This window comes from Amphiprion ocellaris, chromosome 2 (assembly GCF_022539595.1).
Source record: "Amphiprion ocellaris isolate individual 3 ecotype Okinawa chromosome 2, ASM2253959v1, whole genome shotgun sequence".
Classification (NCBI taxonomy): domain Eukaryota; kingdom Metazoa; phylum Chordata; class Actinopteri; family Pomacentridae; genus Amphiprion; species Amphiprion ocellaris.
The window spans coordinates 29,771,362-29,794,965 of record NC_072767.1 but is presented as its reverse complement, the minus strand read 5'-3'; the positions used below and the strand labels follow the sequence as shown (position 1 = coordinate 29,794,965).

At 38.8% G+C, this 23,604-nt stretch overlaps 1 protein-coding gene across 4 annotated transcripts in view; it reads left to right on the top strand.

The window, feature by feature from the left end:
* The window catches only part of LOC111562694 (inactive N-acetylated-alpha-linked acidic dipeptidase-like protein 2), a 520,178-nt gene that overhangs the window by 52,547 nt on the left and 444,027 nt on the right, over window positions 1-23,604 (top strand). For 2 of the 4 annotated variants that reach the window (XM_055016283.1, XM_055016280.1), the window contains exon 1: window positions 2,728-3,089. The exons of the other annotated variants lie outside the window; for them this stretch is intronic. The gene's annotated coding sequence lies outside the window, so the exon portion shown is untranslated. Of the gene's footprint in view, window positions 1-2,727; window positions 3,090-23,604 lie in introns of those variants that run through there. 4 annotated transcript variants of the gene reach the window in all.

The following is a 23,604-nucleotide window of genomic DNA, read 5'->3' as shown; positions in this document are numbered from 1 at the left end:
GCAGCACCTGTCTCAATTAATGTGTTATCAGGCATGCAGCAGCGTCGCTATTCCTGCCTTCGCTTTGCATTTGAACAGCCTAGTGTGAAATGGCTCAAGAGTGCAAACAAAGACATTGTCTCTCCTTTCAGGAATGACATTGCCTTATCACTGCACTCTGAATCATGAAATGAAATTAAGAGCAGACTGGGGTTTGTTTTAGTGACTGTGTTGTGGATTCAGTACATGAAATTTGAGGGTTTTTTCCAACTAGGGTAGAGAAACAAGATTGTATGTGAAGAACACCACTAAACAATATGTAAAAATTCACATGGATTAATTTACACCTTCATATAAGAATGCATGTGTAGATGCACAAAGGAATGGCTGGAAGACTGCTCACTTGTGAGCACATGAGAAAGACATACTCCCCTTGGACCTCCTTCCTGTACAGTTCCCATTGTTGTTGGAGTACTACAACCAGTTTCTTTCATACCAAGCCCATATCCAGTATCCGACCTTAAGGGAGGAGCAGTGAGCTTACTGTATGACTCATTATTTACACCTCTCCAATGAATGCTATAGCAGAGCCAGATAGCTGTGAATTTGTCAGCTACATATAGCATCACAGAAGTCTGACAGTTAATTTGTCAATAGTGCTCATATCCCGAGTAAATCTAAAAATAAAATGCCATCAAAGTGTTATTCCCAAAAAACAATTGTGAATGTTATATTTTTTGTTCAATAAGCTTCTTTTAAAGCAGTGGGTTTTTAAATAAGCCATAAATACCAATCTGCAACCTACAAATCATGACAATGTCATACAGATATGAAGTTAATCTCAGCTATATGTATTTATGATACCAGACCATTTCACCAACCTATCCATCCAACACCAGAAGACTGAATTACATTTTACTATAATAAAACATAATGCAGTTCTTTATGTGAAGGAATAAAATTTTAGCCCACCAGTAACTCCTGCCAGATTAAATCCCTGTGTGTCCAAAAAGGCCAATATTCTTTAAAGGTTGTCATTCCTGAGTTTGAAAAATGAGCAGTTGTTTTCAGGAACTGGTCTAATGAATGAATTAGGATTGCTGATGGCAATATATATTGTTAATGTGCATCATTTCAGCGGATAAATTGTTGCATTAAAAAGCAGGATTTTGGAGTTTAATACACAATGACATGCATCATAAGCATTTAAGGTGTCCTACAGCAACTGCATAAGTTCTCATTATAATGTAACATTTGTATTTATACATAAGCTAAATAACCGTCGGTAGCAAAATAAATCTATTAGAAAAAACTAAAAGATTTTTAAATCTCCTTTTACTTGGTTAATAAACTCTAACCTTTATCTCATTAGAGAAAATAAAAAAATTATTCAGGTCGCTGCTCTTCAGTAGATGCTTTTTGGTGCTATTTTAATATCTGCCAGCCTGGTTCCAGATCTTTGAATTGCTACCCAAAAAATAACACCACCAAGAAAATAAAAAGAATAAACTAAAATAAACCAACAAAGGTGTTTCAGTGATGTTTTACGTGTTTTGAGGCAAATAAACAGACTTACAATCTATTCCATTCAGGCTGATACAGTTATATTCTTTATACGCAATCAATATCACACGATTGATATTTAATAGTCAGATTACTTTGATTGGAACTGAAAGTTTTGTATTTCCTGGAAATTATGTCATTGGGACTGATGCCAAGTCAATCTCAGACAGAATAACAAGTTGGAACTGAAATTGCAATTATCAGGTCAGTTATATATAATCATGCTTAATTGATATAGTATCAAATTCAGCTGATCTCTCATTCATAACCTCCTTTACTTTTTTATTTTTATGTTAATATCCTTTATTTGTCCCACAAGGGGTAATGTACAGTTTTCGCATATCCCAATTCGGGTCAAAGTGCAGGGTCAGCCATGGTACAGCGCTCCTGGAGCAGGAAGGGTTAAGGGCCTTGCTCAAACATCCCACAGTGGCCGCATCTGGATTTGAACCTCTGAGCTTCTGATCAGTTGTCCAGAAACTTAACCGTTGCACCACCACTGCCAACACGTCTGAACATCCACTGTGGTTATGATGCTCAAGCATTATATGCTTATCTTAACGTATACATAAGCAAGAAATCATCAAAAAATGATACTTTACTATGCAATGTAATGTTGAGCAAGTGTAACTGGCACTGTGTCACAAGTTAAGGCTTCAAACTATGCAAAGGCAACTTAATTAAATGATAAATTGCTAAATTAATATGAAATAAAAGCCATTTTTATGGGCCTTGTACATAGCATTCATTAAAACTAGTTTCCAAATGGTATTCATGATCTGTGTGAGCTTCAAGTCGGCAAATGAAAGGAAATTCAGTACCATCTTTACAAAAACCAAAAATGGTGATAATGACAAACTCTCATCAAATTCACCTTCAGTGACTGGTGGAACCTTGGGGCTTTAGTCCACCTCCCACTTCCACTGCCCCTAACACACACACACAGACACACACAGTAGCATCAGCTGCCTGTGTATTAGCTCTGTGAGTGTATCTGGTTACAGTACCCTATGTACAACCTAACCACTGTGGATTACAGCATGGAAGAAGAGAAATGTGCCAATCACACACACACACACACACACAGACACATACACTCGCGCACACACACACACACATGCAGGCAACACTGCCAAACAGGTTAGATGAGTGCAGGCAGGAGTGGAGGAGGAAGGGCTATGCTAATGTCAGCACACAGAGGGAGAGAAGCTAGCATACAGGTAGACAGTTCAAGTAAAACACAGCCAGGGTACACTAACAGGTGTAAAGGTGAGTGCCGAGGGGCAGGCCGGTATTGTAGTCCGGTAAACAGCCGGGAAGGAGGTAGGCAAGCAGCCACGCAAGTAACAAAGCAGTGTGCTTTGTAGGCAGGCACAGTGTCAGGTAAACAAGCAGACTCTTTCTGTCTGCTGTAGCTGGAGAAATACAGGCAGCAGCATAAAAAAAGAAGCCATTAGAACGGCCTTTATCCTCTGCTGCCCCCTCTTTGAGACACACAGACAGACTGAAGCAACTACAGGGGTGCTCCGCCAACTCAGCGCTGCAAGGTAAATGTATAGATTCACTTTGCTTACAGCTCTAAGGGCTTACTCGGATGTTTAAATGTGAAGATATATTGTTGATTCCCCTAATTATTGAGGGAATTAGCTTCTTCCTTTCATCCATCTCTGCGTGTTTACATATTGCTGCTCATACTCCGGTTAAAGAGTCACTCAGGTTAAATTGAACCTTCGCTGCTCACAGTCCAGTAAACAAGTTTACCATATCCTCCTTAATGAGCAGCGGCTTCATTTAAATCCACAGAAATGAAGTGATGCATCCTGTCGTGTTTTGACATCAAAATGCGCCCTGAAATGCAGTTTGATGGCAAAACTGAAAGTAGCCACAGGAGCCAAGTTTCTCGCAGTTAGAGTTCAGCAAGTTGTTGCAGTTCAATTTAATTTGCTTCCTGAGTAAGTGACTGAGGGGAGCTGATAATGAGTGTGTAGGTGCACTGGTTACCATGCAACACGTCGCACCATACCAGGCCGGAACCGTCACCCCTGTGCTGTGTGTGTGCACGTGTGTGTGTGTGTGTGTGTGCACGTGTGTGTGTGTGTGTGTTTGCACGCCGTCCTCTAGAGGATCCTCTTCGGTAACATTTGTTCACAGAGGAACAGGCGAGGGGGGGAGTAAAAGGAGCTGCGGTACAATGTTGCCTACCTGCTGTGGTTTTGTCTTACTGTGTTTTGCATGTGTTTGGGGTAGTATGTACACGCACACATACACACACAGAGCCGGGGGTTGGTATTTAACAGGTGTTGTGACTGCAGGCATCAGGTAGGTCTGGATCCCTCTGCGGAGAGAGCCAGAGGAAGAAGAGAGAGAGAGGCTGCTTTGTAAATCTAAAAGATTACTCATTCATTTAAATATAAAAGGAAACAATGGAAATGAGCATCTAAAGCAGTGATCATGAGAAAAGTGAGAGAGAATTGTGGTTAGGTCAAATTTGAAGGTACTTCTATGATAAAATATTTTATTTCAGTTGATATTGTTATAAAAAAACAGAAAAGGCTGTATTTGTATTACATTTAACTTCATGCAAAGACTTTATTAATAATAATGAATGAGTACAAATAAGGAAATTATGTTGGCATCTAATGCATTTTTGTGAATTATGAAAAATGGGGATACATATCAATTCATTTACTCAACCTTTGTTTAAATTGAGTACATTGAGGTTTAGAGGCTTCATTTACAGTGCAGGATTTAGGCACACAAATAAGAAACTTGGATTAAAAAAATGAAATAAAATAATCAGTATCATTTAGTAGCATTTTGGAAACAAACAAAAAACTTGTTTTATATTAACTTATTTTATATATATATATATATATATATATTATATATATATATTATATATATATATATATATATATATATATATATATATATATATATATATATATATATAAACATTTTTGTTCAGCCTCAGACAGCAAAATAGTCGAAGACTCACAATTTATCTTTTTTCTGAGGGTATGGTTCTCAAAAATGTAAACATTTGTGTATAGTTACTAATGGGCCACACCACGTTGGGCAAAAAGTGTCCCTGCTTTCTGCAATGTGTATTTTTAGGAGTTTTAGACCAGCCACATATGATAAAGATAGCACACATCTAAAGAATGACACTGACCAGAGTAAAGTGGATTTATTTGATCAATTTTATGATGCGAACTGCAAGATTTGAACATTAAAATAGCAGAAAACAACGGCCTGCTACATAACAACCATGTCTCCATAAAACCAAATTATGTTTTTCATAAATCACAAATACCTTGTTTAATCAACACGTTGTTGCCATTTATTTTGGTGCTTTTATGCTACTTTCCACCAATTATATATTAGATGGGATGTCACTTGCCAACTTGATTACCTTCGAAATGGAGAAGCTTCAATCATGAAATGAAATTGTCATATTTTAACATGGACTGTGCTATTTTCTCAAATCTAACCATGTCGTTTAACGTAACCAATCTTTTAACAAGTAGGTATCAGGTAGTATGACTGACATATCTGTTTCTTTTGGTCCAAAATGTAGATGTTCTAGCAAGATCCAGTAGTTCTGAATATATCCAACAGAACCTTTGTTGTACATAATTTTCACGAGCTTATTTTTGACTTTTATACATTATGCAGTCTTGCTTTTCATCCAAATCGGCTTGTTGTCGGGCAGCACAACACCAGAGCTTGTTACAACCTCACCTGCATAACTTGCTACAGTGCAAAGTAGTGAAATGAAAGTTTCTTCTTTTGCTCATCCTCTGTTTTCACCCAACAGCAGTGAAACATGAGTAACTTCATTTCAGTTTATTAAAAAATTCAGTTTTCCCTCTGGTACTAAAGCAGGTGTGTGGCGCATGGAAGAAGTTAATTTGGAAACCTGACCTTCCTGACCCCGTCCAGTTTCTTCAGGTTGTTGTATGGATATTACCACTCAAAGTTTATATTATATTTCATGTCACGGTGCCGTTCATGCAGTTAAAAGATATATCATATCTTTGTTTCATCTTTTAAATCCCTAACTATTTTAATTACTTTTACAAACACCACTAAATGTTTGCCTTTTATGTAATAGTCCACATAGCTCTTCGTTTTTCTTTTCTCTTTTTTTCTTTTTTGACACAACACTATATAAAGGCTCATTTCATACAAAGACTACATGGATATTTCCTGCTTTCTGGCATTGTTTTTCACCTGCTCCTCTTTGATTCCCCCCTTGCCTTTTCTTCTCTTCTCTCTGCTTTTTTTCTCCTCTTAATATCATCTGACATTCCTTACCTGCAAGCAGACGTGGTATCACCTGTCGTCTATTGGCTTTTTCTTCTGCAACACGATCTGATGTGTCTCTCAAACAACAAAAGGGAACAGAGGAAAAGAAGGGGTGGGCGGCAGGAGAGATGGAGGGTGGGGAGGATGGAGAAGGATGGGAGGCAGGTCTGCGACTCGGTATCTCAGCCAGTCCAGCATTTTCTTTGTTATCTCCTCTCAGTGTGGGGGAAAAGCATCCCACCTTCTATATTATCATCAAGCATTGATAAGGACAGCTCTGACTAGTCTTCTCCACACAAAGGCAAGCTGATACCTCAAGGCCACGTATGTGTGTGTCCGAGGCCATGTCTTGAAGCCCAAAAACACCGGGGGATACCTTTTATTCCCTTAAGAGATAATAGTGTTTGTGCGATTTTGTTGGGACTTTGATATATTGACTACAGCTCACCTCCCTACAATGGAACCCAAAGACATTTGAATGTGGCATTGAAAGCACCCTAAACATCTGTGAGTAATGATCTATAGCAGCTGGTCTTTCCAAATATATCTGCATAGTATCTTGGGGTAAAGCACCAAAGTTGTTCAGTTTTATACACCTGTGTAGAGACAAACAGCTTGGAGGGAAAATGCTTCACAATGCGGTTGGTATATCAGGATCCTAATTAGCTGGGATTACACAGAGTGTATGTAACACAATGACAGGCAACAGATAAATCGACAAATTATTAAACTGAACTGAAAGTGGTTTGCCATGTCTGGAAGGTGTTTAATTGGGCATAATCCTTTGAGCATAATTCGACAATTCAGTGAAGTTTAGGGAAAGGAACATGCAAGAAAAAGACTAGTGAGTGAGGCCACCAAGACACATATGACTCCTCTGAAGAAGTTACAAGCTTTAGTGGCTGAGATTAGAGAAACTGTGGACACAACTGTTGCTTGTTTCTCATCAGTCAAAGCTTCATAGGAGAGTGGCAAACAGAAAGCCACTGATGAAAAAAACAAAAAACTACTTCTATTAAATCTGGACTGGATTTTACCAGAAAGCACATGGAAGACTCTGAAGTCACCTTAAATAAGGTTATTTGGTCTGATAGAACCAAAATTGTACTTTTTAGCAATCTGAACAGATGCGATGTTTGGTGGAAACCAAACACTATATTATCACAAACACACCTATCCCAACCATGAAGCATGGGGGTGGCAGCATCATGGTGTGCGGATGCTCCTCAGCAGCAGGTCCTGGAAGGCTTAAGGGAAGAGGTGGTTGTAGTATAGGGAATGAAAACAACCTGATGCAATCTTCAGCAGACCTGCGACTTGGGAAAAGAATTGTTTTCCAGCAGGGCATTGACTTGCAGTGTACAGCTAAAGCTACAAAGAAATGGTTTAAAGAAAACACAATGAATGCTCTGGAGTGGAAGAGGCTAGACCTCAAACCAATTGAAAATCTGTGGCTGGTTTACGTTGTAGTTAAACAGGGACGACTTTAGAGTTTGATACCTCAAGTGTGTGCATTCATGTGCAAGAAGCCAGTGAGTCTCATAGTAACTCGGGCAGATTGGGGAAGTCAGCATTGTTGTTGGTTGGTTGGTTGGCTGATTAAAATTAAGAAAAAAAAAAAATCAAAGATCAATGGGAGGAAACTTGGTGAAGAAAACAGTGCATGTGCCATGTTGCTAAGACATCAAATGAAAAATAGCGGCAGACGAAAAATTCAACTCCTGTCTAGTGAGACCATTGAGGAAACTGTTACGATGTTTCTTGGAACGAAACATAAATACTATATTTCTATCATGTTTTTTTTCCACATCATGTTTTTTTTAAAGTTCATTTTGAGAGCTCTTTTGAGTTTTTTTTCTTTCAGGAGTAATGTCAGTGGTGAACAGTTAATCCTTTATAGTGCTATTAAAATTTCAGTGCAAAAATAAAGCTAGGAGGACAAACAACAACAATGAATGCATACAGTCTCATGCAATACTTTGTGGACAGACTACAGAATGTGATGATTTTTAAAGAAAATAGAAGTAAATCCAACTTCTGCAGCTCATTCCCATTAATAGTTTTTTTTTTTTTTTTTTGTTAAAATGCTCCGGTGCTGCGTGGTTAGTTTTCAATTCAGCAACTTAAAACGGCTTAAGAAAGTACCAGAGTTTCAATTTGTCAAGTCTCATTAACTTGTTCGGTCGTAATTGAGCCATCGGAGTTTGTAGGGCAACTCAAGTATAATCGTTAGGAATTGTCAGCTGTTGACACTTCCTGAGCTTGAGGAAGTACATTTAATTAATTAGCTGCCAGGAACAACCATTTTGCAAACTGGATTAGTGATCTCAATAAGATGCAATTTACCAGCTGACCGAAAGATTGCCATAATTATGCACAACAGTAGTTGCCCCTAATATATGTTGTTGGCAAACTGTTATGTGTAGCTCCTTGTTTCACTGGATCTGTGTAACACAGCTACAATGCTAAGTATTAACTAACATTGGAATTTTCTTTTTTTGTGAATTTTTTTATTTATTTTTTTTCAAACAAAAACTGTTCAGTGTCTCGGTGGTTAGCGCTGTTGCCATGCAGCAAGAAGATCCCTGGTTCACGTCCTGGCCTGGGATCTCTCTGTGTGGAGTTTGCATGTTCTCCTTGTGCATGTGTGGGTTTTCTCCGGGTACTCCGGCTTCCTCCCACAATCCAAAAACATGCTGAGGTTAATTGGTGATTCTAAATTGTCCGTAGGTGTGAATGTGAATATGCATGTTTGTCTCTAAATGTAGCTGTGCAATAGACTGGTGACCTGTCCAGGGTGTCCCCTGCCTTTGCCCACAGTCAGCTGGGATAGACCACCCACCCCCCACCACCATCACTACCCCTAGTGACCCGACTGAGGATTAAACAGTGTATACTGTAAACTTTCAAGAGGGTGAATAGTTTCTTTAAGGCACTGTAGAAAGTGAAACATTTGCATGACTCAGAGAGCAACAATACCCACATTAAATGAAAATATACCAGATTGAAGTAACAACTGAAGAAGAAATGTTTCTATAGGTTTATTTGTCATACTGACTTCTTTTCACTTCAAAAACTAGCAAAATATGCCATTTAAAACTAAATGTTGTCATACAACTAGTGCTCTGGGAATTTAGGGGTCTCAAATTGTTTGTTTTATGAAAACAGACAAGTGAGCACAAACACAAACACCCAAATACGAGAAAGCTGAAAATTTTATGGCTGGAATGCTGATTTTGATGAGTGGTGTAGTGTCTGTGGAAGAGGGATTATTGGATTATCATATTTCAGCTTGAGTACCGTGATGATGGTGACCAGACATCTATCTCCATATCCCGGTGTCTTCGAGCCCTGACCTTTATCCTCCTTACTAAGTCATAATTCTGTCTGGTGTCTCCTGCATGTTAATTTTGGAAAAAACAGACCCTCATGAAATGAAATGGAAATATAGAGCACTAAATAGCAGAGTCAGACTATGAATCACACTTTAAAAAGAGAAAAGAAACAAAACTAACAAAAAAAGACCAGAACTGTCAATGTCCATATGAAAAATAAGTATTTTTACAAATGATTGTTCATTCTCTCACGCTTGATTGTAAAATTACATTATTAACTAGATATTTTCCACAGTCCTAATGCATTTAAATTAGCTTAAAAAGAACCCTTGTTTTACAATAGTTACTGTTACATTACTTTTTTTTCTTTTGTTTTGTTTTTTGTATATGCCCAAGTTAGACAAATCTGGATCTGGATTTTAAATATCAACAGGTTGGTTTAATCGATTTGAAAAAAAATAAATGAACTACTGCAATATCACAGTTTACTGAACAACAACTTCCTCCCATACAAAGCTAGAATTATTGACTGGTATTTTTCTCCAAAGTGTCTGATTCTGATCTCACTTCAACTCAAGCTGACTGAACACTTTACTCCCCCCCACCTTACTACATTGGCAGTCAGATGGAAACATCACTTATGTCTTTCTTGCTGCTTTCCTCCAACTCTCTGTAAATTGCTGCCTTCAACAGTGTGAGCTGTCGGAGAGAAGCAAAAAGGAGCAAATGAGCTCTGAAATACCGACTCCTTGGTAAAACATACTCGGCATGACCTTTAGTTAACGGACAAATTGAGCTGCGGCCAGAGCCCACTTCCGACTCTGGAGTGAACACTGCTGGGTGCTGTGAGCGAGCACGTATGAATGTTAAAGCTAGCGAGCGTATAGGATGGAGGTGGGGGAAAAATTAGGGTTTTTAAATGAATACATGTATGCAATGAATGTATTTTTGATGTGTGTTTGAGAGAGAGAATATTCTGGGTTTGCCACCACCGAACACAATGAGTTAATTTCATTATCTCGCAGTAACTTGCAGACATTTGCACTCAGCCAGTGACCTTTATTTCTGATTCACATTGTGCGTGTGTGTGTGTGTGTGTGTGTGTGTGAGAACTTTTGTGTGCGTTTTTGCTTGCAAGAGAGAAAAGAGATTACTAGAATGAGCATACAAAAGAATAAGTCATAAGGTGATTCACGGTGCATGCTGTGTCGTGCATTGGATGTGAGGGGTGCAGATATAACATCACTTTCACTTACCACCCAGCTGTTTGTACCTTCAAATGACATGAATGAGAGTGAAGTTAAAAAATTTACTTAATATCGTAGTACCTATATACCTCATTACAAATATTGATGCATTAAATAAAATAAAAAAAACTTTCACATGCAGGAACTAGACAATTATTTAAAGAGAGCTCAAGAGAGTGGTATTCCTTAGTTGTTGTTGATTGCAGAAGTAAACAGATCCCATAAGATCAAAATGATTGCAGCATATGAAGCTTCCTTATCCCTGACTGTTGTTTATATGGAGGCCCAGAAGGGTCACAGTTTAATGTCTGACATTATCTCTGATCCAAAGAGAGAGACTGAGCTGTATTATAATATAATACTATACCTCCGCTGGTTGTAAACACAGCACAAGTCGGTACTTGCTCGGCGGTAATTCTAATGAGCAGAGCTAGTTAACCTTTGATTATGACTGTGGCCAAGGGATGACATATTTAGACTGTTGCTGCCTGTGATTGTAACCATAGTCACACTTCTGCTGTGGTTAATGCTGTGATGCGTTAATTTAGAAAGGGTGCAACATTACATACAGAAGTGTGTGCAGTGAATTGACGTGGTGAAGCTACTTCATGAATTCCTGTGAAACCACGTCGGTCGTATCTGCTAGAAGCACCCTGGGTTCAAATCATGGAAGGTTTTGAAATACTTGCTTGGCTAAAAGTAATATGAAAGGCATCCGCAATACATATATCATCTCCATATACATTGCGTCATAGATTCAACCACAAATGCAGCCATAGTCTGGTTGATAACCATGTCCACAGCTGCAGCTAAGCACAGCCAGGTAGAGCAGCTGCAGCTGTGCTCACAGGTAGTGAACTGTCAGAGCTCAGCCTTTTGAAAGGAGGAATGAGCAATAAATGCATAGGGTGTCCCATCATATCTTCTTTCTGCAGTATCTGGACTTGTACTATAGCTACTCTGGCCAGAAATGCTAAGTGTTTATATGGATCAGAGCGAATGCAAAGCCTATTGTGGGGGAACCTACTGCAAGGTAGCTCAAAAGTGATTTAAAAAAAATCCCATTTAGATTTACTATAATATTTTAAATACACTTGCATGCGCGTGCAAGTACATCAGAGCCCTATAAGGGTTCAGGCACTTTTTGGTTTGGATTTGGTGGAGAAAAAATTGCTTTTGAACCTAATCGACCTTCATATTCAATTTAGGATTGCTATGCACCTTTGAGATTCTTCACTGGCTTATTCCTTTTCCATATCGTTCAATTGGTGTTCACTGACCTGGTTGTGTGGGGCAAGTAGAGTCAGTCAGTTGGACTAACTTCCATGTGTGTGTCACCCGCTTGTCATATGCATTTTGGCTCTCCATACCAAAGGTGAACCAGACCTCCGTTGCCCCACTGCTGATTAGAAAAGTGCTAAATTGGACTATATGGTGTATTAGAATGAAACTGGCTGAAATGACATCAATCAGGTGACTGATGAGGAATGCATAGCGTAGTTTGTTGTATTTTTTAATGTAATGTTGCATTGCCTGTCAGTCGCAGGAATCCTCTCCATTGCATGTTTCATATTTTTTTGTTTGTTTTGCTTTTGTTTTTTTTTTTAATGTTAGGAGACACAACATGGTGTTTTTGGTTCCCAGCTTCAATGTCAAACTCCAGGTTATACGCGAAAGGTTATACACAAGATTACAAGTTCTGTCTATCTGTCCTATTTTTATCGATCAATTGATCATCCATCTATCTAAAAAATATAATAATTCATGAATTAATAATGATTTTTAGTTTTTATTTTTTCAGCAAAAAGCAATGATTTTCCACCATGGTGAATGGCTTCAGTAGCATGTGCAATAGTGACTTTGAACCTCTTCAACACACAACAAACTGGGAATAAAAAATGACATGAAACCATTTCAAAAGTGAACTTACTTAATATTTTTACACAATGACCCCACATGAAGAAATCAACCAACCTGAGTCCAAGGTTCGAGCTGTGAGACAGTTCCAAGTCTTCTAGTTGATTTGACGAGGCTGTTCTGAATGTGTCATAAGAAGAAGATGCCTGAAATCAAATAAACATCAACCTTTTGAAATTCATATTAGTGCTCCAAGGAGGTGAAGATCAGCTGTTTTGTAGCTGCAGCAAAATCGTCTTCTCTGTTCTGCATGACATCCAAACCTTTTAATTACGATTTCAGGATGACACCGCAGTGCTTTAGTAGTTCTCGTCTCCAAAACACTCATGTCCTTCCACTATTTTTACAAAAGGAGCTGCAGTGCAGGTGAGATGCAAAGGGGACATGGGATTGTACCAGTTTTGTCTAAGGTTGCTTTTGTTGTTGAGGTAAATGACAGCTTGTTATTAAACGCATTTTCTTAGACATACCGTATAATCACTTTTGGCCTTCATTGTTGGCTGTCATCATTGCAGAGCCTTGGCCACCTTCTACAACTGTGTATTGTCTTCTTTTTGCCTTGAGCTGGTCAATTACACAATCCATTAACAGCTGATAATTTGTTGCTGTGACCTGAATACGTGTTCCAGACTCCAATCCATGTTTTACTCCTTGGAGTTGACGGCATTCATTGCTGAGACCGTTCAGTATCAAGCCTGTATACCACCCAGGTGTGCTCCAGCTCTGATATGTTTGACACTTCCTGTACATGTCAAACTGGAGCTCCTACACAGAAGAACACAGACCAGCTCAGAGCTTTGGGGTCCATTCATGTACCAGTCAGACGGCCTGTTAGCCAGTAGATACTAGTCCCGGCTGCCTGCAGAGTTTCAACACACTCACTGCTGCAATGTGGCAAATTGCTAAACTACTTTCAGTGTTTGATTTTTGCTAATGATTGTTTGATGAGTTTTAGTACATCCATCATCTTGAGGTCATTTACCATCCTTGCTATTTTCACAACATAGCATAGTTTGCAGGTTTCAGTTAATTTCCTTTTGTTAATTTACTGTAAAGTTAATACAACTGTTGCTTATTGTGACTGATCATTTGGGTTCCTAAGTGGCTTTGTCACTGCAACAACACCTTTCACATTACGCCTGTCTCCCAGAAATGATGTAAGAGTAACATTTTTATCACCTGTGACATTGTGGGAAAGGCCTCCCGCTTGATAATGTATAGGCAACAAGTGTGTGGTTACGTTTAGGGTAAAAGCAGAGTTTGGGTTACAATAAGGTTTTTTACATCATATTTGAAGCCTCTCCTTTTTTTTTTTTTAGAGTTACCAGGGCAGCAAGTCCCATCTTATTTAATATATGATTTGTTGACTGACCTCAGCAATAGTAAAGCAGTAAAACAAATGACGATACTTTGATTAGAAATATATTCATGATACGTCATTAGTAAAACTAAATTGACACATAATTGAGAATATAGTTTATTTGCATATAAAACTTTTTTTTTTTTTTAGGGAGACACGGTTGTACACATTACATCAAGTGATTTCATCCATTGTTGATGTAAACACATTTAGAGCAGCTTTAGTTAGTTAATGACTTGAAATATTTATTCTATGAATAAAGTCTAAAAACAGACATAGCAGTATACAAGTTAGGTAATTAAAAATCACAACTTAAGCAGGGTAGAGACTCAAGTAATCTGTCAACAAATCTTTACTTTAACCGGCCTAAATAAAAACCTTTTAACCTATCTGAGATAGTGCCAAGAGATAAAACCTCATTTTGGAGGACATTTGTATCAATTGACTATGTTTACAGTAAATTTGAACATTTTTCTGATTGCCACCAATGGACCAAGTTACCCTTCAGATCTCTTAATACAAACACATACCTCCCAGAAGAATTCAGGCTGACTCAAAGCCAACTTAAAACCTCATTTCTATCACTTCTTTAACTATACTATTTTAAAACTTAATTCTTTAAGCGAGGTGCTCAATTTTCAGGAAGGCCTCTCGGGGTAAATTGTGTCACATCATGTCAGAAAAATGTCAGAGTGTGCTGTACTTAGTCAGAAATGGCTTTGCATGCAGGCGTTCAAATAAGTTTGACATGATATTTGGTGTGTGCTGGATGTCTGCTCCTGAGATGAAGCATGTAATTACACTTCAAAGGAAATGGAACTGAGTCTGCAAATACAGCACACTTGTCTATGTGACAGCACACACTGTCATGTTTGACAACATACCCTGACACCGGGGCAGGTTTTTACGATGTGAAGCAGTCTTTCATCTGTAAAAACTTCTCGGAAATTAATAAGACTTTGAAATTACCCCTTTAAAAGTAACCATATTTTGTCTTTTTTTTCAAAAGCAGTATTAAGGTACTGCTATGAAATACCTTGAATAAAAAGTGACAATTAGTGTCAGTCTCCCTTGTCACATTTTCCGTGCTCATTATAGTTGCAGACGGAATCAAACCGTGCAAATGGCTTAGAGACTGAGTTCAACAAACCAGGGTCTGATATACATGCCAAAATGTTACACACACATGTGCTCTTACACGCATCCGCTCATCAAAGACCACTTTGTGTCCATTTCCCTCCCTCCGAGCAGCTCTTCTCCTCCCAAGTCAATTTGACAAATCCATTAGGGATCCATTACAGACTTTATGAAAAGCAGCTACATTATTTTCTCCCGGTACTGAGAAGGAGCATCATAAATAAACCCAGTGATGGTAGTGGCAGTCCTGATAGGGGTTTAAGCAGGATATTTGTGTGAGCTGACATGTGTGTGTACACTTGTGACTGGATATGTCATATTTATCCCCGTATAGTTGTGACTGCTCTATTTATAATTTCTAAGCTTTAATATCTGGATATATTTCAAGTATTTCTTTTTTCATGCTGTGCATTTGACACTCATTTGCCCTGACTTATCGGAACAATAATGAGGCACTTTCTTTAGCTGCTACCTACTGTATATGTGTATGGGAATCATGTTTTTGGAGGTGCAATTTGCTTATTGAATCCATAAATCAGTCTTATTGAAAATCAGTTGACCAATTTCAAGGGATTAAAGTAGACAGAATCAAAAAGATAGACATTAGAGGCCAGCAGTCTTCACTCGTGTGCAACAATAATACACTAGCGTATATTTTAAAGAGCATGTAGTAAAGGTAATAAAACACACAGTATCTAATCAAACTAAATGTACTAAACAAAAGAACTGAAAAGAGTGCATGTGGTGTGTCACTCAAAAAAAAAAAAAAAATTATCTGACAAGCTCCCTGCAGTACCTACACTTTGTATATCCTCTGTATGGTTTTAGGTCTTTATGTGTGTTAACTGGGGTGATTGGGTAAAGCAGCTGTGTGTCACATCTCAGGCGCTTGGTCACATTCAGAGGGCATCGTCATAGAATTCTACAAAGCAGCGAACCGTGGTCTGAACACGTCTACCCTGCTGCAAGCTGAGCTTTCACACAGATTTTCTCTCTTGTGCTACTTGCTGTGACCTTCATGCTCCATGGCTACTTGCCTTTCCTTGATAGCCACATCACCACCTACTGCTGTATGGGTCCATATGGTATCTGCGCAGCAAAAAGGCTCCTTTCTTTACTGTTTGTATACGGAAAGGTGACAATTGGTCTTTTAGCCTCGGTCCCTATGGGTGTGTCTCTTAGACTGTCTCAGATTTGATAAGATCATTGCTGATTATGGTAATTACTAACAATGCAGGTCATAGTGACGGCAACATGTCACAGATGGAAGGAAAATGTATGGAAATTGTTTAAGGAGTCACGTCATTCAACACATATATATATATATATATATATTTTTTTTTTTTTTTCAGATTAGCCATTGTTAGCAGTACCAGTTGTTAACAATACGTTCTACAGTGTTTTGCTCATAGAAACAATACAAACACCCCAACAACATGTCCACAGATAGAAGTTGTAAATGCTGCGTGCTGATTTACTGAAAAGCCATCTTGATTTTAAAGTTGAGACTGGTGAAGTCAGAAATCTGACTACAGCGAGCATTGCAGGTGAAATTTCTATCTGGGAACTCAGAAATTCTGACTTCCCAGTTTAAATGGAATGTACCATTAAAAAAAAAAAGATGGTACTCTTATCTTACAACTCTGTGTCTTTGTAAGAGGCACAAGTTCATATCTTGGAGTTGCCTTAAGACACTTTTTTACAAAGCTGTTGTGAACGATTTTTTAGGAACAAACTGAGAGATGTCAGTTTTGAAAAGAGGACAAGTTGACCTTTGTCTGCTACAATGACATCTTAGTTTATGAATGATCTTCTTGATTAACCTGCAACTAACTGTCCATGTCAGATTACATTTTTTAGCATTGCACAAAACAAAGGAATATTACTTGCTGAACTCGCTAATAGTAGGTTGTTATGAATATCACTCTCTGTAGGTCATGTGAAAAGTAGTTTTGCATTGGCAGAACATTCTGTAGCGCTAACACAGCACTGTGTAGAATCATCTGGCTGCACCTGATTGAACCAATCACCAATGAGGGAATTTGTTTTGGTGTAACATTTATACACAGTGAGGACAAAACTGTCATTAAAATGGCAAATTCATTGAAAAAATAATAGAAGCACAATCCAAACCTTTGTCAAAACTTTACATTTTCAGTGTGGCCAGTTGCCAGCTTGGAGGATGTTGTTTCACATAGTGAAGGTAATTTTAAACCATTACCTTGTAGAAAGTAGAAGGGGATAAGAAAGCCATGTTTTTTCTCTGAAAAAGATGATGTGGCTTCTAGTGTGGACACTGTCAAGCAGGCAGATTTTTGCAAACTCCGTCTGACCTTTTGGGCAAAAAGTGTTAATGGTGCTAATGTGTGCTTATCTATTATGTTTATGTAATCATCTTGAGTAATTATAGCTACTTACAGACAGCTCTTGGGTAAAGCAAAGACACATTCAGCCACCATCGTTAATTATGGTTAAAGCGAATGCCACAATACCTTCTGTATTAGCAGTGAATTGAAGTATTAGATAAAAAGTGCCAAGTCACTGCACAGGACACACATGAATCCAAAGTAAAGTTTCTTGTAAAACCAGACCTTCACTGAGATGTTTCACCATCACTGCTGCTCAATGTACTGTGAACTTGTGGAGTTCAGTATATCTCTGTTCGGTTTGATGCCTGGCAGTGTGACAGGAATTGAGTCTGTGTGGTTCATATAGAGAGCGATAGACACACACACACACACACACACACAAACACACACACGCATACACACACACACACAGATGGCACCTAGCTGCGCTACGTGCTGTGGAAAAAAAGAGGATCCCAGATGATGAGTGCTGGATACCAGAACTTCACTGCCGCATGCACATCGACACAGACACACCCGGATCCACAAAAATACACACCGATATGCTCAAACTACCCCTGTGCAAGACAATGTGGACAAAAAATTACGTCAAAAGTGAATGGATAAATAATGGAGCCTGACAGGTGGAAAATTGAGACTTCTCTTAAAACTGTGAAGTGGCACTGTTAAACCAGGCAATCTCACCTTGCTGCTGTTGAACAGACCTGCCACAAGTAGGAAGTGGATATTAGACAAGCTGTCACAAACCTCAACTGAGCTGCACTTTATGTATAAAGAAGAAAGGCCTATAGGTACTTCTTCTTGCCACATGACTTAAAGATAGGTTCTCATCTTTATGAGGCTACTTGTGTCTGAATCTCCCACAATCGCCCCAGCAAGACACCCAGATGTTTTGTCTTTTTTTTTTCTTCTACCCTGTCTTGCCCTTCAGCTCGATCAAAGTCCCTTACTTCCACTCAAATGCCACATACTATTACAGTTCCTCTAAAATAATGTCAAACGGACACCTCCCTGAGGACTTTCTTGCTGCTTTTACTTAACTTGACAAATAGCTTGAGTCAGATGTTGTGCGACTGTGAGTTAGCAGTGATAGAGCACCAATCAAATGTGGAAATAGTGGAAAACTTCACTATGGTGCATAATGCATACATGATTTCAGGAGCTGTTTTACAGGTTTCATTTTTAAAACATACAGCACAGTGCAGTGTGATTATCCAAAAGTGTAAAAGTTCATAAATAAATGAAAAGAAATTAACAAAATGATCACCAAGCTCTGCAGTTTGTCTCTGCTCTATAATGCATGACTCTCATCGCCTTGTTCAAAGCCACAAGTCACCTGCTTTCATTAAGAAAAGGTTTGAGAAACACACTGTGTGTCACAGGTTCAAGTAAATGATGGCATTCCTCTAAAAAAAAAAAAAAAAAAAAAAAACACTGTTTTGTTTTTTCCAAGAGCATACTTATTACCCAGCAAAGCTTTCATAAATCTCCTTAAGTCATTGCAAGGAATCTTAAACTTTTCTTACAGTGCAGTCATCTCACACACTGCAAAACATGGCATCATGTTTAATATGATGTCAGTAATTACAGCTGCATTCATCTCCCTGTTCCTTTGTTTATCTCATCTTGCTGATTATAGTAATTACCATGCAATCGCAATTAGCACCACTTAAAGTATACTGTAATATGATTATGGTTAAATGCATTTCTGCAGTGTCACACTGTTGCCTTGTGATACTTTCAAGAAGACGAGTCAAGTGTCAGTCAGTCTGAATTAAATGATTTGCTAATCAAGTTATATTACAGCATGGTTAGCTTTGGGGCTTATGTTAGACTGTAGTTTAAAACATGCAAAAAATCAATACAGGGATGAAGTGTACTTGGCTCAGAACAGTGCAATATTCTTTGTGCTTCAACAACTTTGTTCTTTTTTGTTTCTGTTGATCATGCTTGGTATTCTTTTATCTTCTCTTTGTGCCGCTGCAGAGTCCAAGACCTCTGACATCTGATGTATTAGACTGTCAGTGGACTCAGCAGTACATGTTTTGATACCTAGAATTCCTGTTGTGCCATAGTGTGTACCTCACTGCCCCGTACACAAGTCCAATCGTCTTTGTGTGTGTGCGTGTGTGGAAAGATCCAGTGTAACTGCAAGTGTGTTACTAACAACTGGCTACATAGTGTGTAATCAGCACCTGTACCTCAATGTGGGAGTCACAGGTCAAGGATTGGCCCTTTAAGCAGCTCTACTTTCCCACCAACTGATGCCACCAGTGGATTAAGTCATGGTCCTCCCAAGGAGACAAACACTTACCTACACTAGATCTGTGTTGATCTTAACATTCAGTCTACACTCTGTCATGTACAGAAAGGGAATGTTTATGGTCTTTTTTTAATTTTTATTTTTTTTATTTTTTACCTTTTGTTTTCTACTGGCTCCAGGCACATTGAAGTTTTCAGCCTGGAAATGTATCTTAGTGGCAGAACTGCTCTAGATGCAAAAAGCATTCTCACTGGTTGACCTAACCTTCAATGAAGGTGCCAAAGAGTCACATATTTCAGTTGAAGAGCTGCATAGTATACTAGATAAACACTGTAGACTACATAATACTGTTCCCTCTGCTTGCGTTAGGTTAGCCTTGTTCACGATAAGAACTGGGTTCTTTGGGGACTTGAAATCCCCCAAGAGAAGCCAGAGGAAGTTGTCTGAGAAAAGAAACCAGGAAAATCACATCAAAATGGATGCAAGCCTGAAATATATCAACTACTATTGCCTATTTGGAATATAAATCACAGGCTTCAGTAACATTCTGTGTTATCCCCCAAACAGCTAACAAATTATATATTAAGGAAGCAACAAATAATTAGTGTGGTTGAAAAAAAATCAATGATCAAATTAGTTGTCCACTAATTTAACTGTTGATTTATTTGGTGACATCATTGTTTGTTTTTTGAGTTGGAATGCTCAGACATGACAGCTATTATTAGAATGAAGCGTGTCAATACCGATTTTGAGTCACTGTCCAATGTGATTATATGAAAGCATGGACCACCTTTTTGCAGTCTGGTGATGTGTAAACCAAGTTAACTGCTGTTCTCAGCACTGGAGATCTGGGGGAACACTAGATGAACCAAAAATAATAACCTGATAACCTCGCATTCACACCTACGGACAATTTAGAGTCACCAGTTAACTTGAATATGTTTTTGGGACTATGGGAGGAAGCCAAAGTAGCCAGAGAAATGCACAGGGAGAACATGCAAACTCCACGAAGAAAGATCCGAGGAAGGCCAGAACGTGAACTGGGGATCTTCTAGCTGCAAAGCAAAAATGCTACGACCAAGTCACTGTGCAGCCCTGGTTAGAAACAGATTTCTAATATTCTAATATTTCTAATATATAAGCTCACCAGTGACATTAAACATTTTCACACACACTACATTAGCCCAGTTTCGGGTTGGTGAAGCACAGCCAGCAAGCAACTCATCCTTGGTAGATTGTCACAGAAACTATAGGAGCCTAACTTAATGCTACTGTCATTATCTGTCAAAAAACCACATTAGGCTGCAGGAGTGTAGCTTACTAGCCCCACATCAGTGGGCCTGTGGACCTTGAAGTTTTTGCCAACCATGGCTGTCTCTTTATATGTTCCGTCTGTGTGCCTGTCAGTGGGGGGGTGGCCATGAGAGTATGCAGCATTTGGGACTGGGTTTAACAACATGTCAACATAATATAATAAGGTCATAAAAAATGCAGTTTTGTGGCAAGAATTCTCATATGTACATGCATAGACAAGTACACAACAATGATCTTTACTGATCATTAACGCATGCGTAAAACAACCTTAAGCTAAACTTAAAATGCCTACAGGTCAATAGGTTCCACTCAGTAATTGGATGATTCATTGTCAAAATAGTCAAGTATTTGTTGCCATAATTTATGCATTATTAGACTATTGAAATAGTCGATTAGTTAGATGCACCCGTATTATATATATTTTGTTTGTTGTTTTCTTTTGTTTTTGTTTATTTTTTTCTAACCACTGGAAAGTGTGAATATTCATTTCAGAATTTTCCTATTCAACCCTGAAGTGTTTCATTATTCAATGTCTCTTGCAGTGCTATTGAATTGGAATGCATTGGGTTGTACAGATGTTGATTTGGAACTTAGTTGCTTGAGTCGTAAGAGCTTCAGCAGCAGGCAACTGGATTTATTTTTGTTTCTTGAAAAACTTGCTCATTTCTAAATAACAAGTGCTGAATTCCTGGTATTTTCAACCTCAACTCACATGACTCAAGTCCCTTTAACTACCCGAGACTTGCATGACTCAAACTGCAAATGTTGTTGGAGGTGCTATAGGGAAACTCCCCTGTTCAGAAACGTTTGTTTCAGTCTAACTTAGATCACTTCCTTAACTCTTCTTTCAGACCATCCACCTTTCCTGTCCAGAATGTGGACACTTATAGGGGTGTTCCTTGTCCTTTAGAAGCAGGTGGACTGCTGAGTCTTTTGTTGAGGAGCTGACTCTCATGTGTTGTGCCATGCATTTTTAGAGCAGTTGTTTAATCTCCCCTATATAAATGTCTCTGTACAGCCTGACCTATATACAGATTATATATAGACCTGCATGTATTTTGCCATATTTCTTTGTTTCCATAAACCTCTGCTGATGTTTTTAATGGTAATTAGCCAAATTTTCATTATTCTTGCACACCAAACTAAAACGGTAAACATCAGGTAACACTTATGTGCTAAATATCGTAATTTAACAAACAGCCCCCACGAGTTACAGTTTTGCTTGAGCTCGCTCTTTGTTTTTGGATGCTCTGTTGTCATATTATATTCCAGTTTAAACAAGGTGAAGCACTCACCTGTGTGTCTATCAGCACTGAAATCATATTGGTAACAACTGGATGCTTCTGTTTGCTACCAGCACTGTGGTCATTTTCCCTTCCATCTCCATGGTAATAGATTGATTAATTCACAATTATCTCCAGTGTTCAAAGTCCATCCTTGTCTGCTTCTGGTAGTAGGCAACATCTGTTTCATGAACAAACACACACACACATGCATTGCATACACAGACGCTGATGCTCAAACATATCCACATAAACAAATTGCGGCACCAAAGACATGCACACATGCGCACGCACACACACACACACACACACACACACACACACACACACACACACACACACGCACACACACACACACACGCACACACACACAGAGCCTTTGTTATGGGATGAGACATCTGCTGTTTGTTGTTCACAAATTATTGATAGCAGTAAACAGAAAGTTGAGGGGAAAACAGGCATTTCTCATGCTGATGAAATTTTCACGACCTGTCAGCCCATTCAAACCAATGCTTTGTTACCAAGCAGGACAGCTCAACAACAAGAGACGCTTCTCCACCACACTTTTCCCATATCAAGGAGAGAGGCACAGAATGGAAGGGAGTGACAGAAACAAAGAAAATTTACAGGGAAAAGACGAGGGACAGGCGGAACATGTATTTTCTACCTCTTTCCCCAGAGGCCTTTGTAATTGAAAATAAATAAACAAAAACACCCTTGACCTCTTTTTATGTTTTCATTCTACAAATGGAAGTGTAGCTTTAACTGTTGATACCCAGACTGATACATTTTTAACCCTTGAAATATATATGTATAAAAAATAGATTTACCAGGCCTTTCTACATAGATCAGCCACAACATTAAAACAACTCACAGTCCAAAGTGAAACACACAAAATCGATCATTTTGTAACAATGCAATGTTCTGCCTGAAAACTTTGGGTCCTGGCATTCATGCAAATGGTATTTTGACACATGCCACCAAGCTAACTCCAGACCAAACACCCTCATCCCTCTCCTTAGTTGCAATAGCAAAACTGATCACGGAGCATGACAAAAAACCCAAGGCAGTGACCTGGCCTCCTAACTCCCTAGATACTGATTCGATGGAGCAGCCGCAGGATGTGCTGGAGCAAGCTTGATCCATGGAGGTCCCACCCTGCAGCCCACAATGCCCCAAAAGAAGCCGCTGCCAACATCCTGACACCAAACACCATGAGACACCCCCAGAGGTCCTGCATTTTAATGCCCTGATGGGTCTGATTTGGTGGCACAAGCGGGACTCATAAAATACAGACATAGATAAAAGAGGTGCTAACAAGAACAAAACATTTATTCATCATTATGACAACATGCACTGTCATGTAATTAACAAGATGGTGCCAGCATGTAAATGATGTCCCTCTGCATGTCTCCCACCATCTGTAGCTCTGTTACCCTCCAACATGTGGCCTATCATGAAGCCAGATTAGAGGCAGTTAAATAAGTCAAACCAAATGTACAGTGTTACTAGGAGAAGCTTTCATA